Source organism: Gossypium hirsutum, chromosome A13 (assembly GCF_007990345.1).
Source record: "Gossypium hirsutum isolate 1008001.06 chromosome A13, Gossypium_hirsutum_v2.1, whole genome shotgun sequence".
In the NCBI taxonomy this organism is placed as follows: domain Eukaryota; kingdom Viridiplantae; phylum Streptophyta; class Magnoliopsida; order Malvales; family Malvaceae; genus Gossypium; species Gossypium hirsutum.
In genome coordinates, this window is record NC_053436.1 from 40,814,613 (window position 1) to 40,831,840 (window position 17,228).

A 17,228-nucleotide genomic window follows, 5' to 3' on the forward strand; every position below is an offset into this window, starting at 1 on the left:
TTGGTATTCTGAATGGTTTGTTCCACCGCTACTTGCTTCACACTGCATTACTGGGTGAACCTGTAAAGAACTAAGAAAACGATCAATCTTTTTATTCAAGAGTTCTACCTGATTAGAGAGCATGGTCACCAAATAGACATTATAAACACCAGTTGTTTTCATTGGCTTTGTCCTCATGACTTGCCACTGATAGTTATTCAGTGACATCTCCTCTATAAACTCATAGGCATCTTTCAGTGTTTTATTATTGATGGTTCCACTTGTCGCTGCATCAACTAGTTGCCGAGTCGAAGGATTCAGACCATTGTGAAATGTTTGTACTTGGAGCCAAAGCGGTAACCCATGGTGAGGGCAGCTTCTCAGAAGGTCCTTGTATCTCTCCCATGCATCGTAGAGTGTTTCTAAATCCATCTGCACAAAAGAAGAGATATCATTACGTAATTTAGCCATTTTAGCCCACGAAAAATATTTTAGTAAGAATTTTTTGGTCATTTGTTCCTAAGTAGTAATTGACCCTCGTGGTAACGAGTTCAACCACTATTTAGCTTTGTTCCTCAATGAAAAGGGAAAAAACTGAAGATGTATGGCATCATCAGAAATGCCATTAATTTTAAATGTATCGCATAGTTCTAAGAAGTTGGCTAAATGAGCGTTGGGATCCTCATCCTGCAAACCATCAAACTGAACAAATTGTTGTATCATTTGAATAGTGTTAGGTTTTAATTCAAAAGTATTTGTAGCTACAACAGGTCTAACTATGCTTGATTCAGTTCATGTTAAAGAAGGTTTAGCATAATCATACATAGTGCGTGGAGCAGGATTTTGATTAACCACAATTGCAGAGGTAGCTGATTGCCTTGGTTTTCAGCCATCTCTTCGATTGGGGGTTGAGTATTGTCTCCTTGCTCGTTCTCCATGTATCTTAAGCTGCGCCTTATTTCTCTTTGGTTTCTACGAACTGTACGATCGATTTCTTCCTCAAAAAGTAATGGTCCCGACAGGTTTCTTCTAGTCATAAACTATAAAAACCTGCCAAGAGAAAGAAAGAGTAGGTTAATAAATAATAATAATAAAATTAAAATAAATTGCAAGAAAAATAAATGGCTAAAGTAATAAAAATTGAGCGTTCCTAATATCTTAGTTCCCTGACAACGGCGCCAAAAACTTGATCGCATGATTTCGAGATAGGTTTTAAATATTTATAATTACTCATTCTTGAACTAACTATTATCGCGATGTAGGCAAGTGTACCTATCAAACAGTAGTATAGTTTTAGCAAGACCGGATTGTCGAACCCAAAAGAACTAAAAGTACTAGTAATGACTGTCTTTTTATTATCTAGCCTAAGAATAAAGAGGTTTTGTTTTAATTGACTAATTACCTAAACTAAGAACGCACAAAGAAAAGAATTGGGGAATTGCTTTTGGGAAAAATCGATTGACTTAAGACAATACCTAAGGAAAAATCCACCTAGACTTTACTTGTTATTCTGGCTCCGAGTTGGACGATTTATTCATTCAACTTGTTCCGTAGAGATCCATAAGTTATGTTATTTCCCTATTCAAGACTAATAACGTCTAATCCCTAGATTGATTAATCGAGACTTTTCTCTAATTAACACTCTAGGGTTGCATTAACTCGATCTATGGATCCCCTTATTAGGTTTCACCCTAATCTGGCAAAATCTTGTCACCCTATGTCTAGGCGCCCAATCAACTCCGCTTAATTATGACAAATGTACTCTTAGATAGGGTCTGTTCCTCCTCTGAATAAGAACATGTCTTGAATCAGTATCCTGAGATATCAAAACAAGAATTAAGAACACATAATTAAGAACAAGTAAAATATTTATCATACGATTCAGAAAATAATAAAAAGATTCGTCTTAGGTTTCATTCCCCTTATGTATTTAGGGGTTTTAGTTCATAATTAAATAAGAAAACATCTCAGAAGAATAAAGAATACAAAACATAAAGAAAACCCAAAACTCCTGAAGGGAAATTGAGGAGAGATCTTCAGTCTTGATGATGAATCCGGTATCTGAGATGGGTCAATCGGCTTCCTTGGAGTAATTCCTTACTCTCCCTTCTCAGCCTCCCATTTTCTTCCTCCTCTAGGGTGTATTTATAGGCTTTGGAATGCCAAGAAGCCCTCAAAATTAGCCTTTTCCAAATTGGACTCAACTTGGGCTCGGTAGGGACACGCCCGTGGCACACGCCCGTGTTCGATTACTTCAGGCCGTGCTCGAGCCTGCCAAATTGACACGACCGTGTGGTCTGCCCATGTGAGGAGGTCCAGGCCTTGTTGATTTCGTACTTTGGCCCATTTTCTCTATTTTTGGCCCGTTTCTCGTTCCTTTCACTCTTCTATGCTCTCCTGAGTATAAAACACGAAATTAAAGCATTAGGAGCATCGAATTCACCAATTCTAATGAGAAATCATCCATAAAATGCATTAAACATGGGGTAAATATATGTATAATTTACGGTTTATTAGTATGTTTAATGTATGTATTTGAGGTGCCTCTATGGCATATTGGTTGAATGAAATTTGGTCATTTTATGCATGTTTGAACTTGTTTTGATGCCTTGGTCGTGTGTGCAAATGATATTTAAGTGCATGTTTGATGTAGGTGAAGGAAATGGCTTGATTTTGGCCAATTTCTTTTCCACATGGCCCAAGACACGGGCGTGTGTCTTAGCCGTGTGCCCCCTGTAAGTTTTAAAGGTTTCTTTTTGAAAGTTACACGGCCTAGCACATGGCTTGACACACAGGCGTGTGAGACCATTTCAAGTGTTATGCGGCCTGGCACACTGGCATGTGACTTGGTTGTGTGACCCAAGTCAGAGAGCTACACGGGCATGGAGACGGGCTAGGACATGGTTGTGTGTCCCTATTTTGAATGTTCACACGGCCTAAGATAGCAGCGTGTGTCTCAGCGTGTGAGTCACACAGCTTGGCCACACGACCGTGTGACCCCTGCAGTATGGAATTTTGTATATTTTTCCTTAATGTTTCAAATGTTTCCTATTTAGTCCCGAATCATTTCTAAAGTGTTTCTAAGGCCTCGAGGGCTCGAATTAGGGATGATATGCATGTGATTGAATGAATTATTCTATAATTTATAAAATGTTTGGAATGTGAATGTTTGCAAGTTATGTTTTTACGGTAATGCTTTGTAACTCTATTCTGGCGACATATATGGGTTAGAGGTGTTATATAACCAATATGTCATTCAAAGATACCACATTTAATAATCATTCAAACCAACTCATACTAAATCCTCAACCAAAATTACCAGATATAGACACACACATCCAATTGATGCATGCTTGTATTCATGAATTCGCTTACAGAAGTAGCGTAACACCCAAAACTCATCTCTGTCGCCGAATTAAGGTTACGAACCATTACCATAAAATTTAGAATTATTTATCTATATAATATTTAAATAAGTATATAACATTCAAAACATCTCAATCATAGGCATTTTGTCCCTAAATCGAGCCTTCGAGGCCCTAAAAATAGTTTTGAGACAATTCGAGACTAATTTGAAACAAAATAGAAGTTTCATGAAAAAGTTGTAGAAATTGGAAAACAGTGGTCACACGGCTATGTGAAAACACCCCAGGCTATGTAACATTCGAATTAGGGACGCACGACCGTGTCCCAGCCCATATCTTCACCTATGTAATTCATTGAGCTGCCCTACACGACCGTGTGCTAGGCATGTAACTCTTTGAGTTGCCACACATGCCCGTATGTCAGGCTATATAACTCACTGACTTGAAACACTAAGAAACTCTCAAATGAAACATGGCCGTGTTGCCAGGCCGTGTGTTTCACCTAGCCGTGTGATTGCTCGTTTCCCAGGCCATGTGTTTCACTTGGCCATGTGATAGCCCATGTCCTCGGCCGTGTACACAAAAATTGACCTAAAAACCATGCCATTTTAAGACCCAACCATACCTATTTCACGACTCCAAATATGCACACATTTTATAAACCTAGGCACTACTCGAACACATCTAAATATACAAATTCAATCAATCTATTTCATCCAACCAATATGCCATTCAAAGGCACCACATATATATATATACTAAACATTGAGCAAATAAGCATTTCACCATGACTAAAACCACCTCATTCAAAAACTAGACATCAAGTGTTCATCTATGCAATATATAAGTATACTTGTTTCATCAATACAACTTAACCTAACCAAAACACACATCTCATTCATAAACTACACCTATCAATTTCAAAACCACATATTTATCTATATATATACATGCCAATACCCTAGGAGATACAAAAACTACCAACTTAGATGGATAGTTTGAGTCGGTTGTTTGATCCTTCCAAAACGTCAACAACGATTATCTACAAAACAATCCACAAGAATCGATAAGTTTACATAACTTAGTAATAACATAGCATAACATTTAATCTAATTACAAATAGACATATTTCACATACTAATTGATTTAGGGTTACCAAAGAACAAACAAGGGCACGTATGTGCATTTAGGGATATTCAAGTACAAATAGGGGCACGTATGTGCATTCAGCGGTACAAAAGTACAAACAGGGGCACGTATATGCATTCAGGGATACTAAAGTACAAACAGGGGCACATATGTGCATTCAAACAATATTTATCTATAAAACATATTAAATAAAGAACAATAATATAAGATTACAAGTAGAACTTTGTTTATGTATTGAAATACTATGGACTTACCTACGATTTAATTCTGGTCAATACGCAAGGACTATTCTGCTGTTTTCTATTTTCCTCAATTATTGTCCCTTTGATTCAAATCTAAATCTATATAATAATTAAAAACAATATATTAATCCCATACACATTTCACATTCCATTCTATGCATATGACCCTTAACTTTTAATTAATTACACATTTTCCCTAAACTTTTACAACTTTTGTAATTTAGTCATCTAACCTGAAAATCATCAAATTGGCCATTTTCTAAGAATCAAATTACAGTCAAATATACTAGGCCCTTTAACAGCCCCTATTATACATCAAATTCACTATCAGACCTTGAAATTTTGACATTTTAACAATTAAGTCTTTAAATCAAAATCTAACAAAAATCACTTCACAAAACAACCAAATACTACAATCAAAGCTTCAAACACATAGTTATCATAAAAAACATTCAAGATTCATCGATGGAAACTTCTAAAATTTTTAACAAATTTAAGAATGAAGGTATGGGCTAGGTGGACATAGTTGCAACGATATCAAAAATATAAAAATTATAAGAAATGGGTATCAGTTTCACTTACATGAACCACCTAAAGCCACCGAAAGTTCAAGCTTTTGAAAATGGAGGTTTCAACCATACAAGAAGAAAAATGAATACAATGTTGGTCAATTTTCATTATGTTTTAAGTTAATTTCCACTTATTTACAAAATTACATTATCCATATTTTATTTCAACTTTTTTCTTTAATTTTCACTCCAATACCATCCACTATCAAACAATAAAGTCTAAATGCCTTATTGGCCCTCCCAAATTTATTAGTTAAGCTATTAAATTATCTAAATGTAATAATGAACAAGTTTTGCTTCTTTTACAAATTAGTCTTTTTTCCTTAATTAAATATCTTAATGTTAAAATTTATTAACAAAATTTTAATACGAGTCTAATGACTTTGTAATTATTCTATAAATAATATTTACAAGTCAACACAACAGAAATTCGTGGTCTTGAAACCACTATTCCATCACCACTGAAAAACGAGCTATTACACGTTGAGTTTCACGATCGTCTAATGTTGGATCCTTTCGAATTAGGTCTTAAAGTGAGAATGGAATTAATGGTTATTAATTCAATGGAAATGATGGAAATGAAGTGGATGGATAACTTGCATGAGATGAACACTTAGAAATGAACCAACAATATGAAAGATCATGACCCGATTTTTATAAAGTGAAATAGGAACAAGTTTGTCGAAAGAAAACTGTGACCCTCTATTTAGCAAAATATGAACCAACAGTACAGGGTTTGATGCCACAAGGGAAACCTTGATAAGTCCACCTAAGTTCCTTCGAGAACAAAAAGATATAATTCTCACAAATTATAAAAATATTCATTAGCCAACAATGTCTTTTTACAAGTTATTTATAGGCCTTAATATGACTATTCAAATTCTTATAAAGGACCATTCAATTTTGGCATTTAACGAGTTGTTAATACAATCATTTAAATTTGGTTTAATTGATGTTAGGTAGCCAATGAGTCATGTCTTTTCACTTGATTCATGTGTAGTCGGAAAGGCATGTCTCTTGACTTGTTGATGATTTAATGTTCCTTAATGTGTTGTTTGGTGTCCCTTTATCTCCTTAAACCTAAATGTCGAAAGACTTGTGCAAAGACCTCTTAAATTGTCGTTATAATGAGTTTTGAAGGCTCCAAAACTAATTAGATTTGAAGAGTCTTACTTGATCTATTTGAACAGCCATCATAATGAACTTTGAAAGCTTGAAAACCATATAAACTTGAAGAGTTATTAGTCCTATGAATAGTCACCTACAAGATTGATAATTCAACATTGAACAATTACTAAATACATCAGCATACTAAACACTTATACACATTGATTTATTAATGAACATGTAACTCAAATCCATACTTTATTAACATATGAGATACTTTAATGCATAACTCAATTAATATGCAAAACACTTGTTACAAGTCTTAAAAGATGCGTATATATAACGCAATACATTAATTAATATGCATATAATGAACAAGACATAATTAAAAGCTGTAGAATTAATTAAACTAAACTAACTACCACATGGAAAACATTGCATGGACTTGGGAAGTTATCTTGGGTCCAATAAGAGTTGGAATTCTCATGTTAAGCCCAAACTTGCTGAATTAGTCCCATCATCACCTCTTTAAGCTTCTTGGATCTAACCTGAGTCGTAGGTCTAATAGGAATTTCAATTAGATTCTCTCTTGAATTCTCCTCATCTTTCAGCCAAGATGGTATAGATATAGACAACTTGGTATTTGTCTTATTCAAATTCACATCAGACATTCCCATGCATGTATCACCAATTACCAATCCAAGCATTGTAACCTTATTCTTTAACATTAAGAACACCAAACCAAAACATATCAACCATACACATTCAAACCTAACCATTTCACTAGACTAACCATTATAGAATAATATTTTCATATTCACAACAAAACATCTATATACATGCCACATCTCAAAACGAAATATAAAAGTTACCAAATAGCTAGGTACTGTGACCTTCCAGTCGATCCATCTGGTCAGTCCGCAACTTTGATAATTACATAAGAAAATAAATTAAACAAGTAAGCTTAAAAAGCTTGGTAAGCTCATAGTATGAACATCAAATTAACTTACCTTAATCAAAATAAACACTTAAAGAGACAATTATAGTTCTTGACCACCAAATACAATTTCGTCAATCATATTAGAAATTTTTACATATTCATATACATCAAAATAATTTCTATCTCAAACTTTTTCTTACCATAATTCAGGTTTACTCAAAGTAACAAACCATACATGCAACCAAGAATCTCATTGCAATATTTTTCACTTACCAATTCTATGAGTATGCAATAACATATAAGTACATGAATAGATTATAATTCAATTGTCACATGGTCCGATGAACTAGTAACTTGACTCAAATACTCTGGTAACTACACCACCAAGAAGTATCATAGATACGTAATAGATGCACCGAATTGCAAACAGAGACACCAAAGTGTAACAAAGGCACTAAAGTGAAATCTCGTACAAGTGCGCATATTGACCCAATTGGCATACCAATCGTACCCTATTGATTACTATGTTCAACCGAGCATTATATGTAAATTTGTTACTTTTATACATATTTATCAATAAAGGCACTTCATTTTTTCCGTACACATAATAATAATTCAATATATTCATGCTGAAAATGTGCAATCACAAGGATTTACACCATTCATTATTTATTTTCATATGAATTTAATTCCAATACTCAATACTATATCAATAACCTCTGAAATTTCAAATACATTTATACAAATAACCAGAAATAATAAAATCTCAAAAAACTTATAATTTAAATATAAAACACTATGAACTTACCTATGATTCACTTCTGGCTAACACGCAAAGACTACTTTGCAATTTTCCTCTTTCCTTAGTTATTGTCTTTTTGACTCGGTTCTTGATCTATATAAAAATTAAACATAGTTTATTAAATTCACACACTTTCCATACTCAATTCAAGGTATATAACCCTTAAATTTTTATTAATTACATATCTTCCCTAAACTTTTACATTTTTCACAATTTAGTCCCTAAACTTAAAATATCCAAATTTAGCAAAATTTGCCAATTACCCATGCTAGCCGAATTTTCACCCTTCTGTCTACAACCCATATTTATTTTAAAGTCTCAAAATTTCCCCATCAATTCTAGCATTTAATCAATTCAATCCTTTAATAAAAAAAACTAACAAAAACCACTTTATAAATTAATCATATCAACATCTAAAAATTGTAGCAACCCATTTTTAGTGAAATCAAAACAGTGGTTTCAGACCACAAATCCGTGTTAGAAAGAAAATTTATTTTAATATTGTTGCGTGGCCTGCATTATGATAGGAAAGACGTGAAAATTTTATGGATCAAATTGCATAAAATGAAAAAGTTGAATTCTAGTAGCTATAAGTATCAAATAGCTATAGAATTCAAAACTTGAGGTCCTTATATTGTAATTAGACCGTTAAGAAAAGTTAGAAGATATTTTTGGTGAATCATCCATGGAAAATTAGAAAAAGAAAAGGACTAAATTGGAATGTTAAAAATTAATGGATGATAATTAAATTAAATAGAAATAACATATTATTATTGTTATATCTTCTTCCCCAAAATACATAGAAACCCTAGGAAAGAGAAAAACATTCCAGCAAGCTTTCTTGGCTTAATTGGGTAAGCATTCTTGTTCCGTTTTTAGTAATTTTTATATTTTCGAGTTTTAAATAGCCTAATCTATCTATTTTGGGGATTAATTTGTAAAGATATCAAATCATAGAAATTTTTCCATGGATGTAAATGCTGAAATTTTAAAATTTATGGTAGAAAATGAAAGGTTGTTGGTAGATAAACAACTTTTACAAAGAGAATTTTGATGAAATTATGATTAAGGGACTAAATTGAAAAATGGTAAAACCTATGGAAAAATTCTGATTTTTGTGAAACTCATAGGCTATTACAGTAACATGTAAAATCTGGTTAGGCTTGAAATAAGGATTAAATTGCATGAATTTCATTTTCCAAGCTTAGAGACGAAATTATCATTTATGAAAAGTATTGGGGCAAAAATGGTCATTTTGCCTAAGATGTGAATTGAATTCAATTTAGTATAAAGTGAATTAAATTGATGCTAAATTCATTTATATAGATCCAAAAAATTCAAATACGAAGTTAGATCAAGGAAAAGAAAAATTGCCGGATTAGTAGATTTCTATATAGAACAAGTGTCGAGGTAAGTTCGTGTAACTTAATTATGTATATTAATATATTTAAACCAAATGTAATATTTGTGTGAATTGCATAAATATTTAAGGTATGAAATTAATCACATGCCCGATATTAGTCGATAAATGATAAATTCTGTTTGAATAATGAAATGCGATGGATATAGTATTTTCCCGTGTTGATTATATTCCTGCATATATTGCTGACATTATAGCTCGGATGAGCATCCTGTTAAAAGCCTTCTTAAGCATTCCTATTACATGGTTCTTGCGAGCATCATGATCGGTAGTGATCCTACAAGTGTTGCGCACTACTGTAGTTCTTCATGAGCGTCTTGATATAGGCTCTTATGAGCTTCCTGACATGGCTCCCTTGAACTCCCTATTATACTATCTGAAGCTCCCTGTTAGTAACTCTTGGAAGTTACCTGTTAAGCTCAATGAGCTTCCTGATTAAAACTCTTATGAGTTTTCTGTTTAGCCCATATGAGATTTTTGATACATGGATCACATGAGCATCCTGATATATGGCTTGAGAGTGTACTTCTTAATTATGTGCCCTTATGGGTACCCCTAAACATGAGTTGACAGATCATTGATTTGTATACCTTGAGTATACTACCTGGATATCCATCGACATTTCAATAATTCAATGGATAAAATTTCTGATGTGAGAAAAGTATAAGAATTAAACAGATTATATCTCGAAAATTCCTGAAATACTTGTAAATGTATGTTTGATGAGCTCATCTCTATTTTCTTGAAATTCATGTGAATTACATGACTAACTATTTTGATAAGTATATGTGATTAGGCAATTGGCCAAAATGATTAGATGTATGTTTTGTATGATAATCTTAAATGTAAATACTTGGTAAGTTAAATTCCTATCATACAAACTTACTAAGCATTAAATGCTTACTCTATTTTATTTTCCTTTGTTTTATAGTACTCGGAAGCTTGTAAAGGTTGGAGATCAGTCGGAGCATCATCACACTATCCTTCAACTCATTTTGGTACAAATAGCAAACTTATTTTAGTATAATGGCTTGTATAAGCTAAGTTAGGTAAAATGATGAAATGTTTGGTTGTAACTAGCCATTGGAATGACTAGTGGAAAGTATATTTTGATGTAATTATATAAGGCCCTATCATGTTTGATGAATGTTGGAATGGCTAAATGGTAAAAGATATATATATTTATATAAAGCAAATGATGAATGGATTTGAGTTAGTATAATTAAATAACTTGCAAGTAAACATAAATTGTAATTGTGGAAATTTAAACATTTAATCATAGGTGTTAATAGAACATAAATAATACTTGTTTTGGCTTGGTTTATATGTACCAAATTGGTTTGAAAATATGTTGAAGTGTTGATGTAGGTGCAAGGTAATAAGGGTGAGAAATAAGGCTTGGAAAATGGGCTTATTCTGTCCACACGAGAGACATACGGGCATGTGTCTCAACCGTGTGTGACACATGGCTATGCACACAGGGGTGTGGTTTAGCCATGCGTCCCCTGCATTTTAAAATTAGAGAAACAAAATGCTTAGAATTGAGCACACTACTAGAGACACGGGCGTGTGTCTTAGTAAATATGCTCGAGAGTGCGTTTCCACCGAGGCTATCATGTGCAAGAGATTTGAGGATGGATTGACTGAAGATATTCATGTGTTAGTTGGGATCTTACAACCAAAAAAATTGGTGGTGTTAGTCGAGTGAGCTTGTAAGGCCGAAGAGTTGAATAAAGAGAAGAGGAAAGCTGATTGTGAAGCTAGAGATACGAGGAAAAGACCGATAAGTAAGTCATTTCCATCACAGTCAAAGAAATCTAAAGAAATGTATTCCTGTTTGAATGTATTAGCTAGGTATTCTCACAGAGACCGTGTAACACCCCTTACCTATACCCGAGACCGAGACAAGGTACGAGGCATTACCAGACACATACTCAGATTATTTTCAGAAGATACGGGTTATAAAATTTTGTTTTAATTTAAAATCAATCAAGCAACATCATAGTGTCCCGATTATGGACCTACGAGGCCCAAAACATACATTAAAAGTGATCCAAAACTAAAACAAGAACTATATAAAATTTTAGTAAAATTACTAGCGTTATGCCTCACACGCTCGTGTGGAGGCAAAGCACACGCCCGCGTGCTTAGGGACACACTCGTGTGTCCCACCCGTGTTGAATTATTTGGATTTATTTTCCATTTCGAACCTATAGGGGTTTTCACACAGCCAAGCACACGCCCGTGTCCCTCACACGACCTAGACACACTCGTGTCATTGCCCGTGTCCAAAACCCCAGACATTCTGCTTATGATGTCATCATTCATTTTGATGCACACAGCTAGGCCATGTCCTCTACACCATTGAGACACATGGCCGTGTCTTTACCCGTGTGTTTACTACCATGTAATTTGACATAAATTTTAAGTGCAGGGGACACACGGCCTAAACACACGCCTGTGTCTCTACCCATGTGGACCTTTTTAGCACTATTTTCCAAGCCTTTGGTCAGCCTCTTTCATCCATACACACTTAGAGATTTCAATGGTATTTAACATGGCCTAATTATACTCTTAAACAACCTTGACATAACTCATTGCATGTTAACCTCATCTCATCAGTTTAGTACATGCTAAATTATCCTTTTTGTATTAGGGATTAACATAACACATTTTACATTTAGGCCATGTTGTAGACATATACCATTGTATGCTATGTCCACTCTCAAATTATGAGGTTCCATTCAATCATTCGTTCCTGATAACCCTCATCATCACATCTCATGAAACAATTAAAATTAGACATGAATCATTGGTAGGTTTAGTACCTACATCAATATGAGCCATATCTCATGGCCATGTACAAAAGAATAAGTATACCATTAGGCCCTTACATTGGCTAGCCAAAAGGCACGTATAACAAAATAACCAAAAATCCTATACTTGCCATTACACAAAATGAAAGTATCTATATACCAATGCAGGACAAGTCGATAGTGTGTTGATTCTCCAATCGTTTTCTAATCTTCACGAATCCATGAGCTCTGTAAGATAGGGAAAAGAGAAGGGGGTAAGCATGTATATGCTTAGTAAGTTCGAATAATTGGAAAGGGAACTTACCGGTTAATTTGTATACAATAATATTTAGGCAATAATTACAACAAGCATGAAATAGTTTCCCTATCACATACACTCAATCATCAAGTTAGTCTCATAACAATACATCATGTCATTAGTCTTAGATGAGCTCATCAACGCAATATTTCCATTTCTATTTCTCATGTTAATCCCATTTAATTCCTTGGAAATCTCAATGGATAGCGCAGTTACCGTCAAGTCATACAAGTGATCATCTCAAGTACGCACACCCGTGAACCTTATATCTTACTGCGGGATTACAAGTCCAAGCTAAATCCCCCGTAGTAGTAACTCATAGAGGAATGTCGAGATTACCAGTCCAGGCTAAATCCCTTTTAACGACAATTGCTCTCATGAGCTCGGATCTGAATTGCCAGTCCGGGCTAAACTCGGTCCTCATATCGAATTACACGTTCAGGCTAAGTCCTTAATGCACCCATATTCTTTGGGAGGTTTGATCACTCAAGGAACACCCGTCCGGGCTAGATCCTTTCTATTTTGAGATCATCGGATTACCCGTCCAAGCTAAATCCTTTTCTGCAAGACATGCAGGATCTCATGTCATGTAAGCCATAATTTATCCATCGGATCTCCCTTTCTATTTCAACCGAGACATTTATCATCTTTTCAATTTCACTATCACATTTCATGAATTATCATGCAACAAATATCTAATTCTTCATACATTCAAGAACATGCATATTTAAGTATATTAAAAGTTTACTTCGGGTTATACGAACTTACTTGGTAATTACTTCGGTTTCGTATTTCGATTATTCCGAAACCTTTCGTTTTCCACGGTTGACCTCTGGAATTGGTTTCTCGGGGTCTATATGTGACAGCCCTAAAGTGACCCTAGTCGGAAAGCGGTTTCGGGACCGCTAAACCGAGTCACCAAATTATTTGAATATGATATTTATTGTCTAAAATATGTGAATACGAATGTGTGAAAGTTTTAAGCTCCGATTTAGTCGATTGCATGTGAATTTAGTTAATAGGACTTATGTGAGAATTTTAGAAATGTGCTAGGCAAATGTAAGTGGCCTATTAATGCATGTTATAAGAATGAAGGGTTTGCATGTCAAATAACCATTTATTTTGAGTAGTGGCCGGCCATGTATGGGTCTTAGATGATAATATGAATTTCCTATTAGCATTATGGGTTTAGAAAATAAAATAGTGAATTAAGAATGATAAAAAAATAAGGTGAGTGGGAGGAGAAACCCAAGTTGTCCCCCCTTACTCCCCATTGCCGTGACTAGACAAAGAAAAAGAAAAAAAAATGTTCATCCTTGGCCGAAAATTCTAAGGAGGAAGGAAGAAGAAAGGTTGAAGAGGTTCGGCCATGCATGTAACTAGGCTAAGGTATGTTTGATGATGTTCCATGAGATGCATGCATGTTTTAGTTGTTAGCTTGAGTTCTACCTAGCCCATGGTCTAAATCTTGCTATGTGATGGAGATGACACTCGGCCATGGATGCATCATTCTTGCTTGGTGTTGATGTTGTGTTGGTGAGATATCAAGTTATTTTTGTGACCCAAGTTGAGATTTGGATTTTGGAATGAGTAAGGTTTTCGGCTATGGTAATTATAAGGGTGATGGATGTTGCTTCATGCTAAATCTAGATGAACAATGTTAGTGCTTATATCTCGATATTTATGAGTTTCTTTCTTGGTTTTACCTCAAACCCATGAAGTATTTTTAATTGGTGTTGTTAGAGGGTTCGGTCATGGGATTATAAGCTTGTTAGTTTTGATGGTGAAATTTATGCCTTGTAAGGGTAAATGGTGTCTTGATGCATTCGGCCATGGTAGAAAGTAGATGTGAAATGGTAGTAAGGTGAAATGCAAAATGTTAGTATTTGATTACTAGTGTATATATGCGTGTTAGCCGAGTTTTGAATTTGAAACAAAATGATATATAATCAATACAAGTAACCATACTTGTAGGAAGAGTTAAGCATATAATCGGCCTCAACATAGACATGCATATTCGGCCATAGGAAGAAGATTGGTGTTGCATGTATTCGGTTAGAGGCAAGCATATTGATGCTTTTATCTTGGCTTAGACAATCGGCTAAAAGGGAGTGTGGGTTAATATGTTGAGTTGATTCATGGTTTCATATGTATGTGACTTTAATGTCTAATGTATATATATGGGCTAAGTACCTTGAGTTCCTCTTTTCGATGCTCAAATGATTAAATCAATTTATTTGTTAAATTAAGCTCAAGAGCAAAGGGGAACTAAATCCGATAAGGGGAAGGTAAAAGTGGTCGAATAGCCATCGAAATCGTTCGACAACATCCGAGGTAAGTTTTCGAGTAACGAAACTTAGTTTACAATTTGATTAAGTCATGACGTATGAGCATAACAAATATACAGTGATATGATGATTCTACTTGAATTATATGTTGAGTTAATTAGTCTATACGTATGACGGGTAGCCGTATGTGCATAGAGATCGTGTCATAAAGCAAACTAAACCATGCTGTTTGTATGTGGCTAGTGAGCCGAAAATGGGATTGCTTAATACGTGACTTTTGTTTGAACTCTAATTATGAAAATGAAATATAGATGTGCCATGATTTATTGATATGTGCATGAATATTTGGATGATAACCGGGCTAAGTCCCGAAGGCATTTGCGCTAGTGACTAGTTCCGGGCTAAGTCCCGAAGGTATTTGTGCGAGTTACTATATCCGGGCTAAGTCCCGAAGGCATTTGTGCGAGTTACTATATCCGGGATAAGTCCCGAAGGCATTGGTGTGAGTTACTATATCCGGGCTATGTCCCGAAGGCATTCGAGCGAGTAGCTATATCCGGTTAAATCCCGAAGGTACTTGGCTTGCGAATGAGCGACCTTGCTGTAATAGTTTCAATTAATACGCTCGTAAAATCCCAGCGATGAGGTATGTTTCGTATATGCATTGAATTAGTTGATCCCTTACAAATAGTATTCGCTCAGTCGATAAATGAGCTACCGGCCTTTGGCTAAGTTGATCCTTTGTGTATGAATATATGGGTTGGTAATGTGAAGTAAGTATGATATTGAGAATTTGTGCATATGAAATTATCCGTTTAGCCATATGAATGCTACACTTTAGTTGTGTCTAATTTCTTGGCTCAAAACTTACTAAGCATTAAATGCTTACTCCGTTTCTTTGAATCTCTGTTTTATAGATTTTGGTTCGTCAGCTATCGGATTCAGGATTGTCGAAGTCAAAGTCGTCCACACTATCAAAGCCCCTTTTGGTACACTTTTGGTTGAACTTTGAAATGGCATGTATAGGACTACCCTTTTTGTTGTGGGTCATGTACCCTTTGGTTTTGTATAAATTTGGATAGCCATGCGAAAATGGCTTATATATATATTTTTGAGCATAATGTTATAATCATTTTGTATGTATATGGTTATTGAGAGGTGTGGATATGCTTGGAAATGATTGGCCATTGGAATGGTTAATCACGATCATACTTTGTGCTATATATGCTAAAAGGTTAGTTGAATCATGGAAACTATGTAATAGGTAAAGTCTACCTTAAAGGCAGATGCTGACAGTAGCAGTGGTGTGAATTTGAAAAATCACTAAAAATATTAGGAATGAAATTAAATAGTAAATAAATTATTTAATCGAACCATGATGAATATACTTCCATATGGAAGAAACGAAAAGGTCATATGAGTCGTATTTTAAGAGATATTTAAGTTTTCGTGGGACAGGGCTAGAGCGATTTCTGGATCCCCTGATCTTACTTTGGAAATTCATTATAAATTAACCAGAGATAATTAGAAGTCATGCAATATATTTATAGATTCATTTTTCAGTCTAGTTTCATTAGAAACAAATGGCATAAGTATTTAAGCCCTGTATAAGGAGTTATCTAAGTCGAAATGCAGGAAGGTCAGTGTAGTCGAACCCTGTAAGAGGGGAGACTTTAACTAATAAACTGTACTAATTGGCTTGACCAAAAATTCTGGAAAAAAATTTGTGGATGGATATATGAGTCTAGTTTTAGGGAAAAATTACGAAACTGATTTTCAAGTTTTGGAACTCAAGATATGATTTTTAAGGTGATAGTGACGCAGTTAGCCAGCTGTCTGGAAATTTTTAAAATGGACTGTGAACATACATGAATTATGTCTGTTAGCACCTCGTGGTCGCTTCCGACAACGGTCTCGGGTACGGGGTGTTACACTATATCAATAAAATTTGACTATTAATACATCTCATTTTCATTTTAGGATTTAAAACTCACCCTAGGGCAAAATGACCAATTTGCCCCTATACTTTCACACTTTTACAATTTAGTCCTAAGGCTTGTATAATGAAATGCATGAAATTTCTAAGTTACCCAAGCCTAGTTGAATATTTTTCTTGCCTATAGCAGTCCACATTTTCTTTCATTTCACATTTTTCTACCCATTTTCATAACTTTTACAAAATGGTCCCTTAAGCCATTTCTATGAAAAACTACTTAGTAAAAGTTGTTTACTATCCTTTAAACTTTCGTATTC

At 34.6% G+C, this 17,228-nt stretch overlaps 1 non-coding gene across 1 annotated transcript; it reads left to right on the plus strand.

Annotated features, from left to right (window-relative positions):
* Positions 1-337: 337 nt before the first annotated feature.
* LOC121213274 (small nucleolar RNA R71) lies at positions 338-444 on the plus strand. Its single transcript, XR_005908657.1, has one exon. It is a non-coding gene; the product is annotated as a small nucleolar RNA R71 (small nucleolar RNA).
* The last annotated feature ends 16,784 nt before the right edge of the window (positions 445-17,228 follow it).